The sequence below is a fragment of the Chinchilla lanigera genome, unplaced genomic scaffold (assembly GCF_000276665.1).
Source record: "Chinchilla lanigera isolate Chin_1 unplaced genomic scaffold, ChiLan1.0 scaffold00133, whole genome shotgun sequence".
NCBI classification, from domain to species: Eukaryota; Metazoa; Chordata; class Mammalia; order Rodentia; family Chinchillidae; genus Chinchilla; species Chinchilla lanigera.
In genome coordinates, this window is record NW_004955534.1 from 1,846,753 (window position 1) to 1,860,903 (window position 14,151).

The 14,151-nt window shown below is 36.3% G+C and overlaps 1 pseudogene; it reads left to right on the top strand.

Moving 5' to 3' along the window:
* Positions 1-10,443, top strand: part of LOC102025507 — a 12,376-nt pseudogene extending 1,933 nt beyond the window's left edge.
* The last annotated feature ends 3,708 nt before the right edge of the window (positions 10,444-14,151 follow it).

Here is a 14,151-nt window from a genome sequence, read left to right on the forward strand (position 1 = left end):
TCTTTCTTTCTTTCTTTCTTTCTTTCTTTCTTTCAACAGAGTCTAGGTATGATGCCCAACATGCTGACCTCAAACTTCTGGACTCAAGGGATCTTCCAGGCTCCGCCACCAAAGTGGCTGGCAATACAGGGGTGTGCCACTGTGCCCATCTGACCTTCACATTTTGATCTGCTTTGAAATTTTTTGTCTATTACAGTAACTGCAAAATAATCATATATTGTCTGGAAAAGGGAGGAGAACATTGATCATCATTTTCTGGCCATTTCAAGATGGTACATGAGATTCACTGATGATTTCTTTGGAAGACACAAAGAGCTTAATCCTGGAAAGATTTGCTGTATTTGTGAATGACTGCTGGAAAAGTCAAGAGACCTAGGATCTAGGGCTGTGACCTTTCACTAACTAGGTATGTGACCTTGACCAAGTTACTATCTTTTTCTGGACTCTAAACTTTTCATCTGGTACCGTACACTGAATAATGCTCCCTTCCAGTATGTTTATGCCCTAGTTCCTAGAAACTGTGACTATTACCTTATATGCAAAAGGGGATGTTGCTGATATAATTAACTTAAGGTCTTGTTATCAAGGAAGGTCAGCTGAATTATCTGGACGAGACCAATGTAACCTCAGCAGTCACTCTAAGGGGAGGCAAAAGGAGTCAGAGAGTGAGGAGGCATTGTGATGGAATCAGGGGTTGGAGGTAGGTGCTCTGAGGATGGAAGAAGGCACGATAAGCCAAGAGATACAGGTGACCACTAGAAGCAGGTAGGGAAGGCCAGGCCATTTAAATGTGTAAAGCAAGACAAACTGTATTGAAAGATACATTTCTTTTGCATATTGACTACTATAGCAGTATTTTTAACTTCTACAAAAAATGTTCTCCACTATTTCTCGAAATATGTGATCTACATTTATCATTTGTTTTTCTACTTTTGTTAGGCATGGATAGGAGAAGTACTTCACTTCTGATACTAGAATGAAAACAGTAGGACAAAAGCAATGACAAATGGCCCCTGATATCCAGTAGCAGTATCAAGGAGGTGACAGGGAATGGTGCAGAATGTGGCTACATAGAAGTGTATGCCCAGTCTAATGGGGGCATCTTCTATTTATCTCTTCTGTCAGGTCCTATAACCACATGAGAATAGAGGTCCAGTATTGCCAGACTTTCTAATTTTCAGAAGAAAGTGAAAGTACAAATTTTTAGGTGAAATCTCCCCTTTTAAAAATGTTATTAATTAGGGGCTGGGGATTTAGCTCAGCGGCAAAGCGCCTGCCTGGCAAGTGCAAGGTCGTGAGTTCGGTTCCTGGTACCGGAGAAAAACCAAAAAAAAAAAACCAAAAAAAAAATGTTATTAACATTTTATTGTAATTTACTCAGACTGGGAATTGAACCCAGGGTCTTCACACTGAGCAACATTCCCAGCCCTTTTTAATTTTTTAAAAACCTTTTTGAGACAGAGTCTCACTAAGTTGCTAATTGCTCAGGTTGGCCTTGAATTTGCAATCCTCCTGCCTCAGCCTCCCAGAGTCTGGGATTATAGGGTGTACCATCACACTGAGCTTTTGGAACTTTTAGTAGTTTAAATATTTTAAAGCTACTTAGTAGGCCTCATAAAACATGCTTGTAAGCCTCTTAATTTCCATCATTCGATTTAAATAATATTAGGTAAATTTTCTTTTAGGGTTAAGCCTCTATCACAGCCAAGTATGGATTCTAATGTATTAGTTTGAAGCAAGGGTAACAATAGAAGCCAGCTTCAGGTTAGAGGCTAGGAAGAAATTTGAAGGAAAGGAAAATAGAGAAGAAAGAGAGAAAAAAGAACCCAACATATTTTTTGTGTGTTTGACACGTAGCTATTACCAAGGCTGTCTCTTTCTCCTGTGGAGCACCCAGTGTGTTATATGTCTGAATGTGGCAATTACATTTTGGAAACAACAGATTTAGGGACATGATATGACAATAGAATTTGTGGCTTTTTTTGCTTGTTTTATTTGAAAAATAAAAGAACGAAAACATATTAACAAACACACATACATTTACAAAATAACACAAGAACATTACAAGCAATACTGAAATTCAGACAAGGTGATAGGAAATTAACAATAGTTGTTGTATTATATATTGATTTCTTCAAAGTGGTTACTCAGGAAAACAAATGTAGACATGTAAGATTGATCAAATAACTAATTATTAACTGTTCCTTTCAATAAAGCTATAGAAGTCAGTAGTACAACTATGTTAGCAATCCTGTATACATAATATACATAATTTTCCTGTGTACATAATATACATATATCCTGTATATATAATAGACATAATTTATGATATGTATTATGATATGTATTATGATATATATATCATATATTATACATAATATACATAATACATATAATCTTGTATACGTAATATACATAATTTTCCCCTTCTTTCTTTTCTCTTTTCCCTCATCCCAGTTACTTTTTACTTTTGAGCAGTTTCCTTTCATTTCACAATGTCTATCATACCTCCTAGTCTTTCATTACTCTTTCAGGTTCTTACACTAGTGAGACAATATGTTGCTTACACATGCGGGTCTGATTTAATTCATTTATGAGTATGGTCTCTAGTTGTGACCGTTTACCTATAAAAGCCTCAAGTTTATCTTTCTTTATAGCTGAGTAATATTCCATTTTATAAAAATACCACAACTTTTTTATTCATTCCTCAGTGGATGGACATTTGGGTTGCTTCCACGAATTTAAGCTATTACAAATTGTGCTGCTATAAACGTGGGTGCACATATGTCACTGTGATATGATGTTCTCAGTTCTTCTGGGAAAATACTCAGAAGGGGACTAGCGAGGTTGAATGGGACCTCTAGACCTAGTTTGCTGAGGAATCTCCGAACTGATTTCCACAGTGGTTTCACCAGTCTGCATTCCCCCCAGCAGTGGAGAAGGGTTCCTATTTCTCCACAACCTTGCCAGCATTTGTTATTGGTTGATTTCTTAAGGCTAGCCATTCTTACTGGGGTGAGATGAAATCTCAGTGTTGTTTTAATTTGTGTTTCTCAAATGACTAATGATGTTGAGCATTTTCTCATGTATTTATTTGCCATTTGTATTTCTTTGTCTGAGAAATGTGTATTCATCTCAGATGCCCATTTTTGGATTGGGTCTTTGAATTTTGGGGGCTTGAACTTTTTTTTAATTCTTTGTATGTTCTAGATAAAAGACCTTTGTCCAAAGGACAGTCAGCTAAAATTTTTTCCCAATTTGTGGGTTTTCTTTTTACTTTGCTGGTGATTTCTTTAGATGTGCAAAAACTTTTCAGTAGGATGAGATACCAGTTGTTGATTCTTTGATGTACTTCCCGTGCAGTATGGTTTTTGTTCATGAACTCTCTGCCCACTCCTATGTCTTCAAGATTTTTACGTGCTTTCTCTTCCAATAGATTTAGTGTTTCTGTTTTAATATTGAGATCTCTGATCCATTCTGACTTGAGTTTCTTGCGTGGTGATAGACATGGGTCTATTTTCTGTGTTTATCAAGTGGCAAGCCAGTTTTTCCAGCACCATTTATTGAAGAGGCTATCTTTCTCCCAGAGAACTTTTTTTGCTCCTTTCTCAAAGATTAGGTGACTGAGTGTGTTTGTGGTTGTGGCTGTTTCTTCCAATCTGTTCCATTGATCCTCAGGTCTGATTTTTAGCCAGTACCATGTTGATTTTGTTACAGTAGCCTTGTAGTATAATTTCAGGTCAGGGATTGTGATGCCACCTAACTTATCCTTGTTGCCCAGGATTGCTTTTTCTATGCTGGCTCTCCTCTGATTCCAGATGAATTTTAGGAATGTTTTCTCTAGATCTGTGTGGTATGCTAATGGTAATTTAATGGGAATTTCATTGAATCTATACAACAATTTTGGGAGTATGGCCATTTTCACAACATTGGTTCTTCCTATCCATGAGCAAGGAATATTTTTCCATTTACTGAAATCCTCTTCAATCTCTAAGCCAACACATATCAGTTAGAAACATTAATATAAATGGCCTCAATTCACGAGTCAAAGAAACAGACTGGCAGAGTGGATTGAGAAACAAAATCCAGCTGGGATGTGGGAAAACAGAAGGGAAAGAAGGAGAAATTTTGTATGTATGTATATACAGGGTAGTTAACAGAGTTGATCTACTGTCTTCTATTTCTTTGCTGAAAGAAACTGTTAATGAGTCTTTGATTGATCAATACTGCATGCATATATCTGTTTTCCTGAGAAACCACTTTGAAGATATCAATATGTAATTCATCAAGCATTGTTAATTTTCTACCACTTTGTAACTCTGTACTGTCTGTACTGTTCTTTTGCTATTTTGTAAAAAAAAAAAATCCAACAATATGCTGTATACAGGAGACACATTTTACTTAAAAGGAAATCCATAAACTGAAAGTCACAGGGTGGAAAACAATTCTCCATGCAACAGGAACCCAGAAAAAAAGCAGGGATAACTATTATGTTTGCAGACAATGTAAACTTCAAACCGAAAACAATCAAAAGAGATAAAGAAGGTCACTACATACTTGTTATGGGAAAACTGCAAGAGGAAGAGATAACAATCATAAACACGTATGCACCAACTTTGGGAGCACCAAACTGACAGTGGAATTTGAATGTGGATATGTCCTGGACAATCTGGGACATGGCAGACATCCTCATAAAACGTGAATAATGTTCCCTAGGGACTCACTATCTTGCTTTCCTTCCAGCTGGCATTCCCCTGTACTGTCTTGCTGTGTTTTTATTTTATAATTCTTTACTAAGTAAAATCCTGCGGGTGGACCTACTTTCTAGTGAATTACAAATTCAAAGACACTCCCACGTCTGCCATGACTATTTGAGCATGCAGTTCTGGCTCTTCTAAGCACCTTGCCGCCGTCACCCTGCCTGCACTAGTCGCCCACATGCAGACTAGAGAAAGGCCCACGGCTTAGTATACAAGCCCACTTCAAAGTGCTTTCCTGTATTGGCTGTACTTCAGCAATGCCAAAAGACTGAAGGAACTGCCAGGGGAAGCACAGTCAGGTCTCAATCAAGGACCTTTTCAGAGAAGAGTCCCACGGATTTGATTTGTTATTTTGTTCTGGATGGCTGTTGGACACAAGACTGGTGGCTACAAAGGGAGAGTTACTAAGAAACCATCAATGCCATCAAGGGAAGTTCTGGTTTCTGAGTGTTGGCTCAAACTCTAAAGTGTTTTGGAGGCCAGGGTGTCCAGTCAAATTTCAGCAGTGGTGGATACATGAAGGGACAGGAAAGTATGCTTTTCTCAATGGTATTCACAAATTAAAATTAATTTAGATATATGCTAGTCTCACAAACACGTACTAAATTTGATCCACTTGCTACCATTGGGGGCCTTGGCCCAGTTTCTCTCTAGAGTCCTCTATCTCTGACCTTTCATTATTTTATAGTACTTAAAAAAACTCTACCTGAAAGCTAAATGTTTTATTCATGAGAGGAGATCAAGTGGGTGTGTGGCCAGGCATCTAGAAAGAAATGTTATTGCTCTGATAAAAGATGAGAGAAAATAAGGACTGGGAAGGCTTTCATTTCTTTTTCCAAGTGTGCTCTTTTACTTAACTCCTTGTGTTGACCTGAATTTTCTTTACTTTTTGTTTTAACCAGTACTCAGCAAAGTAGTGTTATATCCAGGTCAGATTTAAATCTCTAATAGTAATTGTTCATATTCTGTTCAATACTCTTCTTCATCTGTCAACGAACCAAGTGGGGTTTGTTAGATTGGATTTGAATTTGTTGACAATCTCTAATTTGACTTTTGAAGTAGTGGAGAATAACCTTGCATTGAAATGGGGTGTGAGGAAGGTTGAGGTGATGTTGTTTCTTGGACTTTGAACTCTTATTCATGTGTATTGAAAATGAAAACATAGAATAAGGTCTATTTGTTTAATAGGGCTTTCCCTGGCTGCACATTTATTCACTTACATAGTGGCTGTTGATTATTTCAAGTATGTAGATTTACCAAGTGACTTGGTTACGAATGTGCATTTATGAACTCATAGAATGTCAGAGGTAGAGGGAACATGTTCAAGGATCTTATTCATGAAAACACTCATTTTACAGATCTGGAAACAGGGCCAAAGTGCAATGTGTTACTTTTCCCGTTGCTGAGACAAAATATGTGACCCCCAAAGTTAAAGGAGCAAAGGTTTATTTAGCTCACAGTTGGTAGAGGTTTCAGTCCATAAATGGATGGCTTCAAGACAGGGTGGCACATGGCAGAGGGCAACAGTTCAGGATGGCAGAAGACAGCAAAAGAAACAAGGGAGAGAGCAAGACAAGCCTCTTTTCTATCTCTTATATTGTTTCCAATCTACGGGGACTAGGGCATTCCCAATCCAATCAGTGGACTGATCCAGCAATTACCCACACTTAATCCTAGCACCTTTAATCCCAACATTGCACTGCCAATCAGTCACACACTCTAGATTCAGCCACCTCCGGAAAAGCCCAATCTAAAACTGCATAATGCTTTGGGGGGACATCTAGACACAAACCATAACAAGCAGTGACACATTGACTTAGTGGCAGAGCTAGTATAAAAATTAGGGCTCCTTTCTTCATATATTTGTTAACCATTTGTATTTCTTCTTCTGTGAAGTGTCTTGCCCATTTCTTGACTGGGTTCTTGATTTTAGGTGGTTTAATTTTTTTTTACCCCTTTACATATTTTAAATATAACTCCTCTGTCAGAGAAGTAGCTGGCAAAATTTTTTCTTGTTCTTTAGGTTTTCTCTTCACTCTACTGATTGATTCTTTTTTACTCTGATATAATCCCATGTGTTGATTCTTGCTGCTACTTCTTGTGCAGTTGAGGTTTTGTTTAGAAAAACCTTTCCTACACCTATGTCTTCCAATGTTTTACCTATTTTATCTTCCAGATGATGTACTGTTTCTGTTTTACTGTTTAGATCTTTGATTAATTTTTATTTTAATTTAGTAGATGGTAAGAGATAAGGGTCCAGTTTCATTCTTCTACAAACAGATAACCAGTTTTCCCAACACCACTTGTTGAATAAGCTATCTTACCTCCAACATATGCTTTTGGACCCTTTATCAAAGCTCAAATAGTTGAATCTGCCTGAGGAGGTTTCTTTATCCTCTATTTTATGCCAGTGATCCATGTGTCAACATCTCTGGCCATTAGAAAAGTGCAAATTAAAACAACACTAAAATTCCATCTTATTCCAGAAAGAATTACAATCATTAGTAAATCAAACAATAACAAACACTGGCATGACTGTGGCATAAAAGGAACTCTCCTGCATTGTTGATAAGAATGCAAACTAGTACAGCCATTATGGAACTCAGTATGGAGATTTCTCAAAGAATTGAAATTAGAAATTCCTTATGACTCCCCTATTCCTCTGCTAGGTGTCTTCCTCCAAAGAACTTACATCATCATACTGCGGTGATACTTCCATACCAATGCTTATAGCAGCACTATGTGTAATAGCTAAATCCTCGAAGCTGCCTGTGTACCCATCAACAGATGACAGGATAAACAAAATATGGTATCTATATGTAATGGAATGCTGCTCAGCTATAGAAAACGACAAATTTGAGGCATTTGTAGGAAAATGGATGCACCTGGAAAATATAATACTGGATGAAATAAATCAAACTCACAAGTTTAAATACTGTACTGTGTTTCTCCTTTCAGTGAGGTAAAGTACAAATAAAGAAAATGATGATGGACAGAAAGGGACATGGGGATGGATGTCTTGCAGTAGGGAAGTGGTCCAAGGGAACAAGGATGAGGAGTGAGGAGGAGGGGAAGGAGAAATAAGAGGAATAAAGATGTGCCATGTGCAGGATCCTAATAACTCCCATCAGTGTAAACGCTATATGCCATAACATGAGCTAAGACAAATAATATCAACAAGAATGTAAAAGGTGACACTATAACTAGAGGAGGAGGGAGGATGGGGGAGGGGGAAGGAAGGGGGATTAGAAAAATAAAAGAAGCTGTAATATGTACAGGCACCCAGTCCCCAAGATGATTGTAAACTGTGTGACTTGTAAACATGTACTAAAACAAAAACAAAAACAAAAACAAAACATAGGGCTCCTCTTTCTTTTAAGCCCAGAGCTCTTTATTATTTCCAAATGTGTAATAGGTATATAGATAAATCATGGAGCTCAATTGTCCCTGCATTCATGACTGTGGTATTTTCCTTCCTAAGAAGCCAGGAAATAATTATGAACCCAGCATAAATTGTAGCTACTATGGAAAATTATGCTTCCTAGCTGCAGGCTTACCATATCCAATAGGAGTTCTCAGACTTATTGATCACTGGAGCATTTAAAATAGTTATACCTTTTCCAGCTTTGCTATACCTACTTATTACTAGCACTGATTTTAATCAGTTAGATAACCAGTTGTATATTCATGATAACTCTTAAAACAATTTCCTATTTCAAATCAATGTTACAATTTTTTATCTTGGTACTGAGTATGGAGTAGATGCTGAATTAGTATGTACAGTTGTCCCTCCATATCTGTGGATTCTACATCTCTGGATTCAACCAACCACAGTAAGAAAATGTTCCAAAAATATTACATCTGCATTAAATATGTAATGGCTTTTTCTTGTCGTTAATTCCTAAACAATGTAATATAACTAATATTTACATAACATTTACATTGTTTTGGGTATTATAAATAATCTAGAGATGATGATATGGGAAGATGTGGATAGGTTATATGCAAATACTACACCATCTGTCATTTGGAACAAATGCCATGCCAACATAGAGGGACTAAATGAAATAAAGGCTTCATCAAAATTCTAGGTTTTGCTATAATATTCTGTGGTCCAGGACTCCCAGGCGAAGCAGTTCTGCCCATATGCTCTTAGCTATAGGAAATCCGACTCTGTGCTTTACTGCAGCAGTAAAGCAAAGGGTTCCAAATTGGATATTTTTTTCTAATGAGATCTTTCTAATGGGATTTTTGTAGTGTAAAGAGAAGGGTTAGAAAATTTCATCTGATAAGCAAAATTCTCCAAGGTAATGCCAAATTAAAGGACAACTGCAAGGGTACTACCTAGGTAAACACATGTCTTACCTTTGTATGACCATTGTAGTGATACTTCTTTATTTCTTTTTCATTATTTTTCAATTTTTTTATTAGTACCTGCTTGCAGTATTAATGATTATACTCCTCATAGAGAGTTGGTACACACATATAACACATCTTACTTCTTTTTGCATCCCTTTCCCCTATGCACCATATCCCTTCCTCCATCTCTTGATCCACATCCCTTTTGCAAAAGATCTAACTCACTATTGCCTCTTATCTACATATATTTTGTTCTTTCTTCATATTTTGGGTTTCTCATACAAAGAAAACAAACCATGTGATATTTAAGCTTGTCTGTCTAATTTATTTCACTCAACATTATGGTCTCAAGGTGCATCTGTTATCCTACAGAGGACTCAAGTTTTCATGGCAAAATAGTCCTACTCCATTGTATATAGATGCCACATTTGATTTTTCCATTCATGTGTTGGTGGACATATAGCTATTCCAAGATTTAGCTATAATGAATGTAGATATTACAAGATTTAACTATTATGAATTACGCTGCTATAAACATAAGTATGCATTTATCACTATAATATGATGTCTTTAACATTCTTAGGAAGACACCTGAGAAAGAGGATGAAGGCAAACATTAAGCTGGTAGATTCATGATTTCCCCTTACCACCTCTGAGTATGTGATTCCCTCACTGAAGAGAAAGATGAAAAGATTGGATTCTGAAATGATGCAAATTTTGACTGGCAAAATGTGACAAATTTCAGGGATGCAGATGGGTCCTCAACAGAGGTCAAATTGGAAGAGGAAGAAAGGGATCCCCAGAGTCCTGAATTTAAAATAGAGGGAGAAGAAATGTTGATGAGTTTTTCACACTAAATGCAACACCATTTAGATCTGCATCTGATGAATCCCATTTGCTTGTAAACATAGAGAAGCAGAAACTAGCATTGGAAAAATGATGACTGGATATCAAGGCCGAGAGGCTGCAGGTAGAAAAAGAACACTTGCAGATAGACAAAGAAAGGTTATGGCACTTAGACATGGAGCATGAGCAGCTTCAGCTGGAGAAGGAGCGGCTACAAGTTGAGAGAGAAAGACTGAGGTTACAGATAGTCAATTCAGAGAAGGTATCCTTTGGAAAATGAACTTGGCTAAGGAGAAAAGTCCTTACTTGAGCCACAGGACATAGAAACAGAGAAGCTAAAACTTGAAAGAGAACAGTAGCAGCTGGGAAAAGGTTGCAGTTTTTGAAGTTCAAACCAGAGAAGCTGCGGATCGAAAAGGAATGGTTACAAGTGGAAAAAGAGAGACCTCGAATTCAGGAAGAGGGACACTTGCAGTGATTTTTTTTTTTTTTAGGTCTCTAGGGAATGTTTATATAAACTCGATTTTTCTCATATCAGATGACGTAAAATTAGTTGCTGGATTAGCAGTGTTGTTTCCCTGATGTCAGTGTTTTCAATAGATAAACATTATACATGTGGGTAGCTGTATGCTTAAGTAGTAGTATATTATATAAAAACTCTATGCCCTAATATAAACAGAGTAGCAAACTTAATGTGCTAGACTCCTCACATTAATAATACTATATAGTCTTGTATTATCTGAGTACTCAGAGTTTACAGTTTTGTCTGTATAAAATTCTAGTCCAGTGGTTCTCAGTTTGGGTGATATGGGCCCGGGGAAGACATCTGACAATGTCTGGAGAGATTTTTGGTTGTCAAAACTGAAGTGAGGAAGCAAATGGCTCCTGACATCTAATATGTAGAGGCTGCGGATGCTACTAACCACCCTGCAATTCACAAGTCACCTGTCTTGACAATAAAGAATCAGCCAACCCAAAATGTCATTAGTATCAAGTTTGAGGAACCCTGTCCACGTCTAACTGTGCCCGTATAACTATTGGATAGTTTTAAAATACTGAAACCTCAGATACTTAAGTGGATAGATAATTAAATAGCCAAAAGCTTTTAACTATGAAATATTAGTATGCAGTGGGTTGAATGTAGGAAATGATGAAAATTATAGGTATTTTATTCCCATATTTCCATTTACAAATGGCCTGATACAAAATAATATAGGGCACATCTGAAATTATTTAAAATGAGTTACTTTGAAAAACACTTCTTTCATCTATTGATGCTTTGAAAGCAACAACTTTGAAGCTTTAGTTTCCTTTCCCTTCAAATCTGTTGTCGTAGTTTGAATACAAAAATATTATTTCAATCATGTACTGAAATCTTACGTGTGAGAACGATGGAAGGTAGTAAAAATGGTACCAGAAGTCTATAAGCTTCAACCCAGTAAATGGTTGGTTGACTTTTAAAATATAAAGGAATAGCTGTTTGGAAGTAGGAAGTAGGGAAGAATGTACTTTATTTCAAATAATAATGATGATGCTGAGACAATGATAATAGCAGCGTGTTATGGATAGGGGAAGCAGCACACAGTATTTGACTAACCTGTACAACAGTTTGCCTGTAGTATCTATTTCTGAGTCTGAAGCTTGAAGTTACATTCGAGTAAACTGCTGATCTTTTATATTGCAGCATATTTTGTCTTTGCTTTTCCCTGAGGAATGAAGTTTGTATCTTCAGTCCCTTTGGTATTTTGGGGCCAAGGCCAGGCTTAACCTTCAGTGCCTGCAGTGTCCCGAAGGTGCTTTTTTCCACAGTCCATGTGATTCTGGTGCACATTAAAGTTGAAAATGGCTGCACAAGCTCATTTTGTTTTCTGATTTCCAAGGTTAATATGTAGCTTTAATACATCCCCTGTTGACATATTACCTTGATTCTCTCTGTGCTTCTTGTTAATTTAAGAATGGGTTAAAATCATTTTGACATTTGAGTATGGGTATGCAAGAGAAAAATATACTGCTACTTACCCTGATTTTGAAATAGTGTTATTTTTGTATACCTATAATAAATGCTTCTACCATAGGAATAAATTTGCCTATACCAAAAAAATGAAGTTAGGTGTGGTGCTGTTTGGTGCAAATATATTTATAACTGTTATCTCTTCCTGTTGAATTATTTCCTTAACCAACATTTAGTGACTCTCTTTACCTTTTCTGATCAGTTTTGATGAAATTCACTTTGTCTGATGGTAGGATACTTACTCCTGGTTTTTGGGTTCTTGTTCATTGAAACATTGTTATCTATCTCTTGATTTTCAGTTTATAAATTCTTTTTGGATTAAATGTGTTTCTTGTGTACATCATACTATTGGTCTTTGTTTCTTGATCCATTCTGCCAGCCAATGTCTTTTGATTGGGGAATTAAAACCATTCATAATGAGAGTTGCTAATGAAAAGTACTGAAGTATTCCTGTCATAATAGTATTTCTCTGTTGGTGATTCCTTTTTTCCCCTTTTGCTTAACTATCCACTCTGCCTAGTGTATTCATTACATTAAAATTTTTGATATTGCTGGCTTAATTGCCTCTTTTTATTATATCCTTTATAATATTTTGGAGTGTTGATGTAGTGGTGATGAAATTTTTAAGGTACTCTTTCTCATGGAAATGCCTTCTTTCTCCATTGATTTTGAAAGATATATCAGCCTTGGGTTGAAGTTGTTTTTTTTTTAGGACTTGAAAAACTTCACTCCAAGGTCATCTGGCCTTTAACATTTGTGTTGAGAAGTCTGCTGTAATACTAATGGGTTTACCATTATAGGTGATTTGTTGCTTTTCTTTATCAGCTTTTAAGATTCTGTCCTTTTGTTAGACTTCTGGAATTTTGACCATGCTGTGTCATGGAGGATTTGTTCTCTGATCATGGCTATTTGGGGTTCCATATGCCTCATTTATCTGAGTGTTAAAATCTTTCTTCATATTTGGAAAGTTTTTTTCTATTATTTCTCTAAACAGGTTTTTAATGCCATTTTTACTGTCTTCTGATTTTTCATTAATTCCAATTAATTTTAGGTTAGTCTTCTTTGTGTTATCTAGCAGATTTTGGATCCTTTTTTTAATGTTCTTTTGTTGTTTTTGAGGTATCTTTCAGTAACTGCTCATTGACCTCAGCTTTATGTTCTAGTTCTGACACTCTATCTTCATATTAGTCATCTATGCTTCCCATATATTCAGTAGAATATTTACCTTCTGAATTTCTGTTTGGTACATTTTCAAGGATTATAATTCTTCGCTATATTGATCATTTGTGTTTTGTATCATTATATTTAGCTCATCTAGCTTCTTATTAGTATTTTCTGTAAGCTTGCTGATAGTTTTATTACATTCATTATCTCTTCAATTGTACCTTGTTTGAACTTTCTAAGCTACTTATTGAATTTTTTTTCTTTCCTGTCATATGAGTTCATATAATTCAGCTGCGTGGCTTTTGATTTCCTGCCTCTCAGTGCTCCATAAATCAGCTTTGGGGCATTGGGGAGCTTTTGCAGGCATTTTTGCCTATCTTCCCATCTTCCTTTTCTTTTCTTTTCTTTTTTGTACTGAGGTTTATTGGTTGATTATAGTGGAAAGACATTGTTGCTTATGTAGAGATCTCTTTAGTGTCTGATTTTCAGTGATGCATTTTGAGCATAGCTAATGAAAGGTTTTTGCCTCCAATTTCCAACTCCCAAGTTCCAACTACTCCATTAATTTGAGAGAGGAGGATAAAGTGTATTTGTTACAGCACCCAGTTGTCTGGGAATTTACCACAGCATTGTTGATGACACAAAAGCAGTCCAGATATTGGCATACAGAGAAAACCAATTAATAACAACAACTATGCCACTGTGGTAATAAGAATGAAATGACCAACAATAATTACATTAAATGCAATCTGAACATACCATGAGAACCAGTAGTGTACCACCCTTAACCATAGAAAAGAAGTCTATAATTATAGTATGAACATTCACACAAGCCAATTATTTACCTATAGTAAGTATCTACTAAATGCAACAACTATATCTCCAATAACAATAGAAGAGAATTCAATAGTGGTATCACAGAGTTAACTAACGCTCTAAAGATTAGTAAAACTTAATGGTTATACTGTACAAGTAAAGCTAGAAGGAGTGGATAATGGGAGAATTAAAAAT